We start from the raw sequence: 14,619 nt of genomic DNA on the forward strand, positions 1-14,619 counted from the left end.
CAACTTTTATCCATCAGAAAACACCACTAAAACATAGAAAATAGGTGCAGGAGTAGGCCATTCGGCCCTTCGAGCCTGCACCGCCATTCAATGAGTTCATGGCTGAACATGCAACTTCAGTACCCCATTCCTACTTTCTTGCCATACCCCTTGATCCCCTAGTAGTAAGGACTACATCTAACTCCTTTTTGAATATATTTAGTGAATTGGCCTCAACAACTTTCTGTGGTAGAGAATTCCACAGGTTCACCACTCTCTGAGTGAAGAAGTTTCTCCTCATCTCGGTCCTAAATGGCTTACCCCTTATCCTTCGACTGTGACCCCTGGTTCTGGACTTCCCCAACATTGGGAACATTCTTCCTGCATCTAACCTGTCTAAACCCGTCAGAATTTTAAACGTTTCTATGAGATCCCCTCTCATTCTTCTGAACTCCAGTGAATACAAGCCCAGTTGATCCAGTCTTTCTTGATATGTCAGTTCCGCCATCCCGGGAATCAGTCTGGTGAATCTTCGCTGCACTCCCTCAATAGCAAAAATGTCCTTCCTCAGATTAGGAGACCAAAACTGTACACAATACTCCAAGTGTGGCCTCACCAAGGCCCTGTACAACTGTAGTCACACCTCCCTGCTCCTGTACTCAAATCCCCTCGCTATGAAGGCCAACATGCCATTTGCTTTCTTAACCGCCTGCTTTACCTGCATTCCAACCTTCAATGACTGATGTACCATGACACCCAGGTCTCGTTGCACCTCCCTTTTTCCTAACCTGTCACCATTCAGATAATAGTCTGTCTCTCTGTTTTTACCACCAAAGTGGATAACCTCACATTTATCCACATTATATTTCATCTGCCATGCATTTGCCCACTCACCTAACCTATCCAAGTCACTCTGCAGCCTCATAGCATCCTCCTCGCAGCTCACACTGCCACCCAACTTAGTGTCATCCGCAAATTTGGAGATACTACATTTAATCCCCTCGTCTAAATCATCTGTGATAATTTGTCTTACTGCTGTTTGTAAGACCTTGCTGTGAATAAATTGGCTGTAGCATTTGTCTACATTACAATAGTACTTAAAAACGTACTTAACATCAGTAGTGGGGAAAATGTTGGAATCAATCATTAACGATGAAATAGCAACGCATTTGGAAAGCAGTGACTGGATCGGACCAAGTCAGCATGGATTTATGAAAGGGAAATCATGCTTGACAAATCTTCTGGAATTTTTTGAGGATGTAACTAGCAGAGTGGACAAGGGAGAACCAGTGGAAGTGGTGTATTTGGACTTTCAAAAGGCTTTTGACAAGGTCCCGTACAAGAGATTGGTGTGCAAAATCAAAGCACAATGGTATTGGGGGTAATGTACTGACGTGGATAGAGAACTGGTTGGTAGATATGAAGCAGAGAGTCGGGATAAACCTGTTCTTTTCAGAATGGCAGTGACTAGTGGGATGCCGCAGGGCTCAGTGCTGGGACCCCAGCTCTTTACAATATACATTAACGATTTAGATGAAGGAATTGAGTGTAAAATCTCCAAGTTTGTGGATGACACTAAACTGGGTGGCGGTGTGAGCTGTGAGGAGGACGCCGAGAGGCTGCAGGGTGACTTGGACAGGTTAGGTGAGTTGGCAAATGCATGGCAGATGCAGTATAATGTGGATAAATGTGAGGTTATCCATTTTGGGGGCAAAAACACAAAGGCAGAATATTATCTGAATGGTGACAGATTAGGAAAAGGGGAGGTGCAACGAGACCTGGTTCATCAGTCACTGAAAGTGGGCATGCAGGTACAGCAGGCGGTGAAGAAGGCAAATGGTATGTTTTCCTTCATAGCTATGGGATTTGAGTATAGGAGCAGGGAGGTCTTACTACAGTTATACAGGGCCTTAGTGAGGCCTCACCTGGAATATTGTGTTCAGTTTTGGTCTCCTAATCTGAGGAAGGACATTCTTGCTATAGAGCGAGTGCAGCAAAGGTTCACCAGACTGATTCCAGGGATGGCTGGACTGACATATGAGGAGAGACTGGATCAACTGGGCCTTTATTCACTGAAGTTTAGAAGGATGAGAGGGGATCTCATAGAAACATATAAGATTCTGACGGGACTGAACAGGTTAGATGCGGGAAGAATGTTCCCGATGTTGGGGAAGTCCAGAACCAGGGGACATAGTCTTCGGATAAGGGACTGAGATGAGGAGAAACTTCTTCACTCAGAGAGTTGTTAACCTATGGAATTCCCTGCCGCAGAGAGTTGTTGATGCCAGTTCATTGGATATATTCAAGAGGGAGTTAGATATGGCCCTTATGGCCAAGAGGATCAAGGGGTATGGAGAGAAAGCAGGAAAGAGGTACTGAGGAAATGATCAGCCATGATCTTATTGAATGGCGGTGCAGGCTCGAAGGGCCGAATGGCCTACTCCTGCACCTATTTTCTATGTTTAATTGGCCATGAAGTGCTTTGGGACATTCTGAGAATGTGAAAGTTGTTATATAAATGCAAGTTAGTTCTTTCTTTTAAATTTTTTCTTTGTTCTTCCTCTTTGAAAAAGGCTTCTTGTGCCTTTTGCTATGCGGGTGGTAAATCAGTAGGGATTTTCTCTGATTTGGGTAGCAGCTACACTTTGTGCATAGTTGAATGAGAGGCACATGTTGATGGGGTGAGCATGTGAATATTAATTTCCCCCCCATCTTAATTTGCTGTATTATTGCCCTTTACCTGCCTGAGAACAGGTTAAACGCCGTGCAACTGTGGCTTTCAAGTTCCAGTAACAAGTAATCCTGGGAGTGAAACACACAACCATGTCCTGTATCAGTTTAACCTTGCATTAGAATGTGGTTATATCAATCGTTACATTAAATTTGCATCCTCCAGCAAGCAGTCTCAGAAGTGCAATTATCTGATTGAAAAATTAGTATTTAAACATTGTTCTCTATTGGCAGATTAATCTGTTAATAAGCTACAAAGTTTTTTGCTAGACTACACCAAAAAAGTAAAATGTCAGAAATTATGAGGGAAATGTCTCCCTTTTTTATCAAAATACTAAGTTCCACTTACAAAGTGAGCTGTTCTTGGAATTTTTTTTAAGAAGTATTTCTTCATAATAAAAATCTAGGGGTAGAAATTGGACCTCATTGCACCCATAATACTTCTAAAACAATTCAAAAACAGTTCACCATGAAATTTCTTTAGACCCAATTTTGCAGACCACAGCCTGCTTCCCAAGACTGCTTGAAAGACGTCCGACCGTAGATTGGATTGGACTATTTTTCAGGTGTCCCTGGCAGCTGCCTAAAGCAGGCAGTGGGTCCCTTACATATGTAAATGAGGGGCCTAACGCCTGTTTTAGTCCCCCTTAACAGAAATTGGTCTGCGATGATTGGGGAAGGCATCGGCCCTGTGTCTTTCAGGATTCTTCAATGGCCACTGCGACCTAAGCAGCGACCATCAACTAAAGGTTTTTTTTTAAAAACATTTTTTCAAAATGATTACTGTGGAGCCAAGAAGAGCAGGAGTGCTTCCCCGACTCCACAGAATTGGCAATTGGCTATCCCGTTCCCATAACCACAACCTGCTCCCATGTTCCAGGACTTGCTTTGGGCCACTGCAGGCGAAGCAAGTGGCCCGATATTCGTGCAAACAAAATGAGTGAGTTGCATGTGGAGGCGCGGCAGCAGCCAGCAGCTTGCCCAAATTAAGGAAACCAGGCCTGGACCCTCAAACCTCTTGTTTGGTGTAGCATTCTGAGTGTGCCATTGGTTATGCACTCAAATGGGCTATAACTAGTTTTTATCCCCTAGTATCTGTGGATGTTGGACGTTTCAATGTTGCTTTTCTCCTGTTCCATAATTAGCAACCCAAAATTATAACACCTTTTTTAAACATATGTGTGAGGTCTTGTACTTAAGATTGATACAGCTAACCCTCCCTTTAATTTAAAGTTGTGAAGTGCGCAACATCGTCACTGTAATGTCAGAATAGCTTAAATTGCAAATTGACTTCTTAGCGGTCATAATGTCATTTTTTTCCCCCCTCAAAACAGCTTTTGTTTAATTTTAAATTTACAAAACTTTTGACTGATATGTGCTCCAATCTGTAGTGTTGACAGTAAACAGTTCCCCTGTTTTGTTCATTGAGTGGGCCAGCAGTTTTGTACTCTCAATGGAAATGGTTGTGTTTTTTTTTGTGAAGGACCATATTGCAAGACGCCACCAAGGTTGAGAATGAAAGATGATGAGATAAATTAGAAAGCAGTCATTAGTAACGCCAAGCTTGGGTTTTAAAAGCCTGAACTTTGTCAGAGTGAAAGACTGGGAGGTAAGGAGCGGCACAGTTCCTAGGAAAGAATGAGTTTGAGAAAGAGACTTGACAATGAGCTTTGATTTCATTGTGGTGAGGATTTACAGAGAAAAAAGAACCTGTCGAATAGTGTATCCAGAAGGAAGAAGAGAGGAAAGTTCAAAGGAGCATGACCATATCAATAAAATAGAGAAATGCAAGAAAAGCTGGTGAAGACACAGAGAGGTTGGAGATGAGATAAAAGAGGAATCACCTATCTGACCATAAACTTTTTTTCTATATTCTGTCTAAGAACATAAGAAATAGGAGCAGCAGTAGGCCATTTGGCCCCTCGAGCCTGCTCCGTCATTCAATATCATGGCTGATCTGATCATGGACTCAGCTCCACTTCCCTGCCCGTTCCCCATAACCCTTTACTCCCTTATCGCTCAAAAAATCTGTCTTTCTCCACCTTAAATATATTCACTGACCCAGCCTCCACAGCTCTCTGGGGCCGAGAATTCCATAGATTTACAACCCTCAGAGAAGAAATTTCTCCTCATCTCAGTTTTAAATGGGCGGCCCCTTATTCTAAGACTATGTCCTCTAGTTTTAGTTTCCCCTATGAGTGGAAATATCCTCTCTGCATCCACCTTGTCGAACCCCCTCATTATCTTATATGTTTTGATAAGATCACCTCTCATTCTTCTGAACTCCAATGTGTATAGGCTCAGCCTACTCAACCTATCCTCATAAGTTAACCCCCTCATCTCCGTAATCAACCTAGTGAACCTTCTCTGAACAGCCTCCAATGCAAGTATATCCTTCCTTAAATATGGAGACTGTGGGCTCAATTTTGGCCAGTAGTTGCTCCATTTTTTTTTAAAGAGTAACTTGATTTGATTTTTCTGGCGTATCTTAAAAAAAATCCCCATTTTGCTCATTCAATTTGCGCCAGTGTAAGTGAGTTAGTTACGATTTTTTTTGGTTAGTTTAGTTTTTCTCAAAAAGGGGCATTACCAGCCACCTACGCCAGTTTTGGTCATTTAGGCCACTTTGACCAGCTAATAGTTAATCCAAATCTACTTAGGCCAGCGTATGTGGCCACTTCAGACAACGCTTGAGGAGAGTTAAGAAATCAGTGCAGGTAGGTACATCGGAGGCCATTCGGCCTGGGATAGGGGTGGGAAGCGAAGCGGAGAGGGCCTGCACCTAAAGCACCAAGACTTACAAAGCACAAAAAGTAATAAGCATTCAATAACAAATAAAAAATAGAAGTAAGTCCCACCTTCATCTGAAAACTCGGCCTGGGAGGGCAGCGGGCTGGCCGGTGCGGGAGGCCACTCGGCCTGGGATAAGTGAGGGATAATCGGGAGACCACTCGGCCAGGAATAGGGGCAGGACGACCGGGAGACCACTTGGCCAGGGATAGAGGTGGGAACTGCTGACATCGGAGCGCACATGGGCTGCAGGAAGCAAACTCACTCGACAGCAAAACACAAGCAGCTACGATTCCTTTTAAAGATGGCCGATTGCCAACTTTCGGCCGTACTGCGCATGCGCGGACATCGCGACCCGACTCCAATGCGCATGTGCAGACGTCCCGGCACTGTTTTCAGCGCAGGACACTGGCTCCACCCCCGACTCAACTGGCCACGCTGCGCGACGATCGGGGAGAAGCCGGATAGCGGCCAAAGTGGGGAGGATTTTTTTCGGCGCACTTCTGAACGGAGAAAAGCAGCGCATCTCTGGTAAGTGTGCCGAAAAAGGGGGTGGGCCAAAATTGAGCCCCAAAACTGTACACAGTACTCCAGGTGTGGCCTCACCAATACCCTATACAGTTGTAGCAGGACTTCTCTGCTTTTATACACTCTCCCCCTTTGCAATAAACGCCAATGTTCCATTTGCCTTCCTGATTACTTGCTGTACCTGCATACTAACTTTTAGTGTTTCATGCACAAGGACCCCCAGGTCCCTCTGTAACTTTGACATTTTTCTCCATTTAAATTATAATTTGCTTTTCTATTATTTCTGCCAAAGTGGATAACTTCACATTTTCCCACATTATACTCCATCTGCCAAATTTTTGCCCACTCACTTAGCCTTTTGCAGATTTCTTGTGCCCACCTCACAATTTGCTCTACCACCCATCTTTGTATCATCAGCAAACTTGGCTACGTTACACTCGGTCCCATCATCCAAGTCATTAATATAGATTGTAAATAGTTGCGGACCCAGCACCGATCCCTGCGGCACCCCACTAGTCAATGTTTGCCAACTGGAAAATGACCCATTTATCCCGACTCTTTTCTATTAGTTAACCAATCCTTTGTCCATGCTAATATATTATCCCCAACCCCATGAGATTTCATCTTGTGCAATAACCTCTTATGTGGCACCTTATCGAATGCCTTCTGGAAATCCAAATATACCACATCCACTGATTCCCTCTTATCCACCCTGCTCATTACATCCTCAAAGAACTCCAGCAAACTTGTCAAACATGATTTCCCTTTCATAAAACCATGCTGACTCTGCTTAATTGAATCATGCTTTTCCAAATGTCCCGCAACTGCTTCCTTAATAATGGACTCCAGCATTTTCCCAACGACAGATGTTAGGCTAACTGGTCTATAGTTTCCTGCCTTTTGTCTGCCTCCTTTTTAAATAGGGGCGTTACATTTATAGTTTTCCAATCTGCTGGGACCGCCCCAGAATCCACTATCTCTGCAGACACTTCTTTTAAGACCCTAGGATGTAAGCTATCAGGTCCAGGGGACTTGTCTGCCTTTAGTCCCATTATTTTACCTAGTACTACTTCATTAGTGATAGTGATTGTATTAAGTTCCTCCCTACCTATTATAGCCCCTTGATTATGCACTATTAGGATGTTCTTAGTGTCTTCTACCATGAAGACCGATACAAAATATTCGTTCAGCGTCTCTGCCATTTCCCTGTTCTCCATTATTAATTCCCTAGTCTCATCCTCCAAGAGATCAACATTTACTTTAGCCACTCTTTTCCATTTTAGGAGTATGGGAAAGGTGCTCGAAGAGCCTCTACGGATATGGGAGCCTTTCTGGAGAGTTGAATTATTGAGATAACCAGAAGAGTTTAGCATGATAAGGGCAACCAAATTTATGGAAAGCAGCTTTACAACTACTTACCTTTATGTAGTGCCTTTCATGTAACAATATTCGCAGTGGAGAAGATGTGGAAGCACTGACCATTTGAGGTCAGAGGACATAGTGAGCAGATGAGGGACTAAGAATGGAACCATCAGAAGTTAAAATGGTAGCTGTTGACGAATATGAAGAAACTATCTTTGGAAAAAGTAAAAGAAACAAGATTTTTATTGCTTTATTTAGCGGCAAGGAGATTCTGAAGATATAGGTCCAGATATTGCGATAAAATAATGATGAGGCTAACAGCATTCACTGTTGTAAAAGATTGAATCGAGCAGCAACTTTCGGCGTCTGCCATAGGTAGTTAAACGCAGAAACCAGGAAGTTGCTGTCTGAGATGCCCTGCTGCTCCAGAAGCTTCACTATGATGGTACCTTGCCGAGTGACTTGGCATTCAAATACATGTAAGGGTGTGAATTTGCAGTACCTGCGTGATAGATACCCCACTAAACATGCCAGGAAAAGTTAGAGCTTGTCCATTTAAGTGTAAGTGAATTTTTAATGCCGTAATCAGTCTTAATTACTGCCAAACACACTATTGCACTGAAAATTATTTTTTTAAATTATTTTTTACTTTTTCTTTCTGTCTCTCTCATCTCTCTCTCTTAATCCTATCTTTCTTTCCTTCTTATTATGTATATGTTCTGTATATGATTTAGCATTGAATTAACTATTCTAACTTACATTTCCTGGTTATGCATGTCGAAGTAAGGATTCTTCAATCTGATTGGTTAAGGAGAGACATGGTTGCATTCACTGTTCACACAGGTCCCAGATCCCTTGTAGAGGGTGCCGTGCCATTTTGGATTTCTAATTACTGATAGTTGCAGTGTAAAAGCCCGCACAAAGTCTGTGGGTCAGTGTAATGAATGGGTAGCGCCGTTTGTTCGCCACTGGCTGCAAAATACGGGCTGTTGTGATTCAACCATTGAATCATGCTTGACAAATCTTCTAGAATTTTTTGAGGATGTAACTAGTAGAGTGGATAAGGGAGAACCAGTGGATGTGGTGTATTTGGACTTTCAAAAGACTTTAGACAAGGTCCCACACAAGAGATTGGTGTGCAAAATTAAAGCACATGGTATTGGGGGTAATGTACTGACGTGGATAGAGAACTGGTTGGCAGAGAGTCGGGATAAACGGGTCCTTTTCAGAATGGCAGGCAGTGACTAGTGAGGTGATGCAGGGCTCAGTGCTGGGACCCCAGCTATTTACAATATACATTAATGATTTGGATGAGGGAATTGAGTGTAATATCTCCAAGTTTGCAGATGACATTAAGCTGGGTGGCGGTGTGAGCTGTGAGGAGGCTGCTAAGAGGCTGCAGGGTGACTTGGACAGGTTAGGTGAGTGGGCAAATGCATGGCAGATGCAGTATAATGTGGATAAGTGTGAGGTTATCCACTTTGGTGGCAAAAACATGAAGGCAGAATATTATCTGAATGGCGGCAGATTAGGAAAAGGGAAGGTGCAACGAGACCTGGGTCTCATGGTACATCAGTCATTGAAGGTTGGCATGCAGGTGCAGCAGGCGGTGAAGAAGGCAAATGGCATGTTGGCCTTCATAGCGAGGGGATTTGAGTACAGGGGCAGTGAGGTCTTACTGCAATTGTACAGGGCCTTGGTGAGGCCTCACCTCGAATATTGTGTTCAGTTTTGGTTTCCGAATCTGAGGAAGGACGTTCTTGCTATAGAGCGAGTGCAGCGAAGGTTCACCAGACTGATTCCCGGGATGGCTGGACTGACATATGAGGAGAGACTGGATCGACTGGGCCTGTATTCATTGGAGTTTAGAAGAATGAGACGGAATCTCATAGAAACATATAAAATTCTGATGGGACTGGACAGGTTAGATGCAGGAAGAATGTTCCCGATGTTGGGGGAGTCCAGAACCAGGGGTCACAGTCTAAGGATAAGGGGTAAGCCATTTAGGACCGAGATGAGGAGAAACTTCTTCACTCAGAGAGTTGTTAACCTGTGGAATTCTCTTCCGCAGAGAGTTGTTGATGCCAGTTCATTAGATATATTCAAGATGGAATTGGATATGGCCCTTACAGCTAAAGGGATCAAGGGGTATGGAGAGAAAGCAGGAAAGGAGCACTGAGGTGAATGATTAGCCATGATCTTATTGAATGGTGGTGAAGGCTCGAAGGGCCGAATGGCTTACTCCTGCACCTATTTTTCTATGTTTCTATGCACTGCGGAGACTGAAGATTGTGAGCACTTAGGGTATGTGAATACAAGAAGGTTGATGAATATACAGTCAAATAATCATCAAATGAATGGATAGGGTTGGATGATGAGTGGAGAGGTTTATTGAAATGAGGAAGAAAGGTAGTGGGAGAGGGCATTTGGGAAACGCTGAGTTGGGGAGAGGGTGGGGTGGGGTGGGGGAGTGATGAACCCATCAACTAGTGCAGAGAGAGGGACTTGAAACTAGATAGTCATGAACATCACTTTAGTGGGAAGCAATAAGATTGTAATTAGCTTAGATCTGCAGTATCAGACCCTTTCAGAGGTTTTGGAAATGTTCAGGGCAATGACATATTAATAGCAGAAGTGTTAAAAAGCAGAATGCTGGAGATGCATAAAATAGGCAGCAAGGTCATAGAAGAAATAATAAACAACAGAAATGCTGGAAATCCAAAGCAAAAATACAAAATGTTGAAAAGCACACGTTAGTTAGCATCTGTAGAGAAAAGACACGTTTTGGTGTTTCAGGTGTGTACCCATCATCAAGACTGAAGACAAAAAGCTAAGCATAGCCTTGAACATCTCCAAAACCTCTGACAGGATCTGTCACTGCACTTTTAAGTGAGATCCCTAGTAGAATAGGCTAATGTTGCTGATCATGGATTAAGCCAGAGCTTTCAAGGTAATGGATAATTAGAAAGTTGTTAGTAGCTTCTATAATTTTAGAAAGCAGTAACGGCAGTAGGATATTAATTTGAATGGCAAGAGTGAGGACCTTTCATAGGGAGAGAGTAACTCTTGAGCACATTTCCAAAGAAGCACTGGGAGTAAGAGAGATTAAATGGATGGCATAAGAGAAGGGTACACATCTTGAGGATGATTGTTAAGGTACCGGTTGAACCTCCCTTATCCAGAACTCCCTTATCTGGAACCATCCCTCGTCCAGAACCATTTCCAGCCACTGGGTGAAGCATGCACAGAACTCCCAACATGAACAAATTGAAGTCCTTCCTCGCTGCTGACTCCCGCAATCGCTGGCCTGACCCCGCGATTCACCCCCCACTGCCCCCATGATCTCTCTGCCGCACTCCCAGCCCCAAGCCAGCCAGCCGATATCCCCTTGCTCAGTACCTATACCATCCAATTTAACATGACCACCCCTCGTCTGGAAAAATCTCTTATCCAGAATAGGCCAGGACCCGAGGGTTCCGGATAAGGGAGGTTCAACCTGTAATATCAGGACCAGAGATTTCATTGGCGTCCAGAGTGTGGAAGATCTAATCGACATTAATGGCAATAAAACTTGATTGCCATAATGATTGAACAAAATGGGGGAGGTTCTTTATTACGATCATTAAAATCAAAATTTGAAGAGGTAAGTTAGTGAAAAAGATGGCTAAAGACTGGTAGGGTAAGAAGATAGCTGACCCTTTAATTCAATTAAGTTGAATTTGGCAGCTCTAATAGTGGATTTACAGAAATTACAAGCAAGGATTATTTAAATGGGGGAAGATTACAAAATACTGTGGTACAGAGGGATCTGGGGGTCCTTGTACATGAAACACAAAAAGTTAGCAGACAGATACAGCAAGTAATTAGGAAGGCAAATGGAATGTTGGCCTTTATTGTAAGGGGGATGGAGTATAAAAGTAGGGAAGTCCTGCTACAACTGTACAGGGTATTGGTGAGACCACATCTGGAGTACTGCGTACAGTTTTGGTCTCCTTATTTATGGAGGGTTATACTTGCATTGGAGGCTGTTTAGAGAAGTTTCACGAGGTTGACTCCTGAGATGAAGGGGTTGTCTTATGAAGAAAGGTTGAGCCGATACTCATTGGAGTTTAGAAGAATGAGTGGTGATCTTAGTGAAACGTAAGAGATTCTGAGGGGGCTTGACAGGATAGATGCAGAGAGGATGTTTCCCCTTGTGGGGGAATCTAAAACTAGGGGGCATAGTTTCAGAATAAGGGGTCGCCATTTAAAATGGAAATGAGGAGGAATTTCTTCTCTGAGGGTCATGAATCTTTGGAATTCTCTACCCCAGAGAGCTGTGGAGGCTGGGTCATTGAATATAAATATTTAAGGTGGAGTTGGATTTTTGATAAGGGAGTCCAGGGTTATGGGGAGCGGGCCGGAAAGTGGAGTTGAGGCCAAGATCAGATCAGCCATGCTCTTATTGAATGGCAGAGCAGGCTCCAAGGGCCAAATGGCTTACCCCTGCTCCTATTTCTTATGTTCTTATGTAAACTTGCCTCTGGATTGATCAAGATGCAAGATGTGATGGACAGAATGTTTGGGACAACAGAAAAGCAGACGCAATTAAACCAAGATGCCAAATCTGACAGAAGGAAACTATGAAGAATGAATTTTTCCTTGCAGTTAGAATAAGATTAGATAATTCAGTGGCATAGATGGAAGGATCAGAAGGGTGAATGCATCTGTTGGACTGCAGAAAGGCAGCAATGAATTCGGGAAGCATGGAGCATCACAATTTTAGTCCTATAGTGCAAAAGCTGGGACTGATTTACAGATTTGTAATTGTTGCAGATCTTTCTGCAAGGGGGAGGTATGAGACAGGTGTTTAATAGAGCCCATCAGTGAAGAGACAGATACAGTGTTGAGATTTACAATTGACGACGAAGTAAATATCTAAGACATTGGCAGCCCTAACATTGGCAGAATTACTGAACCAATGAAGGATATTGGTGATTGATGAGTTGTTAAAGGGCACTGAGTGTATCAAAACCATTACCGCTAGCCCGATCACTAGAGCTGTGCAGCTATTAGAGATGATGAATCGCCAAGAATGGTGATTTCTGAAGCGTAATTAATTGATCAATTCAATTTTGCTTGGGAAATGTTGACAACTTCCAGGGGTATCTTTTTCCTTGTTTCCTAATGTGGCCTGCCCAGCGGAGCTGATCAAGTGTAGTCAGTGCTTCAATGCTGGGTATGTTGGCCTGGTTGAGGACGCTAATGATGGTACGTCTGTCCTCCCAGGGGATTTGTTGGTGGTATTTCTCCAGCGACTTGAGGTGTCTAATGTACATGGTCCATGTCTCTGAGCCATACAGGAGGGTGGGTATTACTACAGCCCTGTAGACCATGAGCTTGGTGGGAGTTTTGAGGGCCTGGTCTTCAAACACTCTTTTCCTCAGGCTGCATTGGCGCACTGGTGTTGGGATCTCGTTGTCAATGCCTGCTCTTGTTGATAGGAGACTCCCGAGATAAGGGAAGTGGTCCACATTGTCCAGGGCTGCGCGTGGATCTTGATGACTGGGGGGCAGTGCTGTGCGGCGAGGACAGGCTGGTGGAGGACCTTTGTCTTACGGATGTTTAGCGTAAGGCCCATGCTTTAGTACGCCTCAGTAAATACATCAACTATGTCCTGGAGTTCAGCCTCTATATGTGCTGAGATGCAGGCGTTGTCCGTGTACTGTAGCTCGATGACAGAGGTTGGGGTGGTCTTGATCCTGGCCTGGAGACGGCGAAGGTTGAACAGCTTCCCAATGGTTCTGTAGTTTTGTTCCACTCCAGCGGGGAGCTTGTTGACTGTGAGGTAGAACATGGCGAGGAAGATTGAGAAAAGGGTTGGGGCGATGACGCAGTCAGTCCTGTTTGACGTGGATTGGGTCTGTGATGGATCCATTGGTAAGGATCATGGCCTGCATGTTGTATATAGCCCCATGGGTATTATCACTGTAGGATAGCAATATTGACAGCAGGTGAATTTTCTAAAGTGGGAAACAGCTTATTTAGCTATTCAGGTCAAGGTCAGGTAATTAAAAGGAGCTAAGGTGAGAAGCAGGAATGTCTGAGCAAACATAAGCATTTATATGTCTCTGGATTGAAAATCAGAATAGAAAGTGTAGAAACATGGTAGCCAGAAAATGATGATTTTTCAGTTTCAGTGAGAAACAACAGAAAGCAGTAAGATGATTGATGAGATGAAAATAGACAAGAGTCAGGATTCAAAGAGCTGGTACAAATATTATTGAAGTGCAGCTTAAAATGAGATCAGCAGCAGCAGATGCAGTGGGTTTTGTGTGTCTGAAAACACGCTAAGTTGTAGGACATACTTGCATATTTGTCATTATTTTAATGGAAGATAAATGGAAGGGCTTGTCATTGTTGTAACATATGATAGGCCATACAGTACATCAGTAGTCTTGATGGTGTACCCAGGCATAATTGCACAGTAGAAATTGCCTCCCAGTCATGGACGGCAGTGCAGGGATGCTGCAATTTTTCACCCGCTGAAGGGGGCAGCTTCTTAAAGTGCTACCAATCAGACCTGGCCCCAGATGTTCAGTTTCCTGCACCGCGACGACATTTCTCCCCAAAAGGAGCAGCCATCCTGTCACCTGAGACAGTGATGCAACTGAGCAGAAACAAGCGAAGAGGGAAGAAATGGCCAAAGAACCAGGGAATTGAGAGGGTGGGGGAGAGGACAAGTACCAACAGTCTTGTTACAAAAGGGGGACAGAGCTTAAAGAAGTGTCTGGCAACCACACAGATTATTAGAACATCCTAATGTGTATATGCAGATGCGGTATCTCAGGCACTTGCGAGAGGATCTTTCACGCTTGTTGTTGCCAAGGCTACAGAGCAAAAACATTGTCCAAACATTCAAATTTATATGACTCAATTTAAATTCCCGAGTTTATATGTTTGTTTTACTAACTACACATGAAATTTTGACGAAATAGTATTCCATTTCAAAATGGTAATGAAAATTGCTTGCACTGTACAAAAATTTAAAACTTATGTGTGAATTCTGCATGGTGATGATGGATGATTTTATTATGTTTTGTTTTATGCCACCTGTTGTCACCAAAACAGTCTCTCTCCAACTCTGTCGGTTTTGCAAAACCTGCCCTCGATTTTTTGTTTTTATTTTATGCCACCTGTTGTCACCAAAACAGTCTCCACCAAATTGCACTATTTTTTCACCATATAAAC

At 43.5% G+C, this 14,619-nt stretch overlaps 1 protein-coding gene across 2 annotated transcripts in view; it reads left to right on the plus strand.

Annotated features, from left to right (window-relative positions):
- Positions 1-14,619, plus strand: part of hbs1l (HBS1-like translational GTPase) — a 188,911-nt gene that overhangs the window by 96,881 nt on the left and 77,411 nt on the right. The window lies entirely within an intron of this gene.

This window comes from Pristiophorus japonicus, chromosome 7, assembly GCF_044704955.1.
Source record: "Pristiophorus japonicus isolate sPriJap1 chromosome 7, sPriJap1.hap1, whole genome shotgun sequence".
Taxonomy (NCBI): Eukaryota; Metazoa; Chordata; class Chondrichthyes; family Pristiophoridae; genus Pristiophorus; species Pristiophorus japonicus.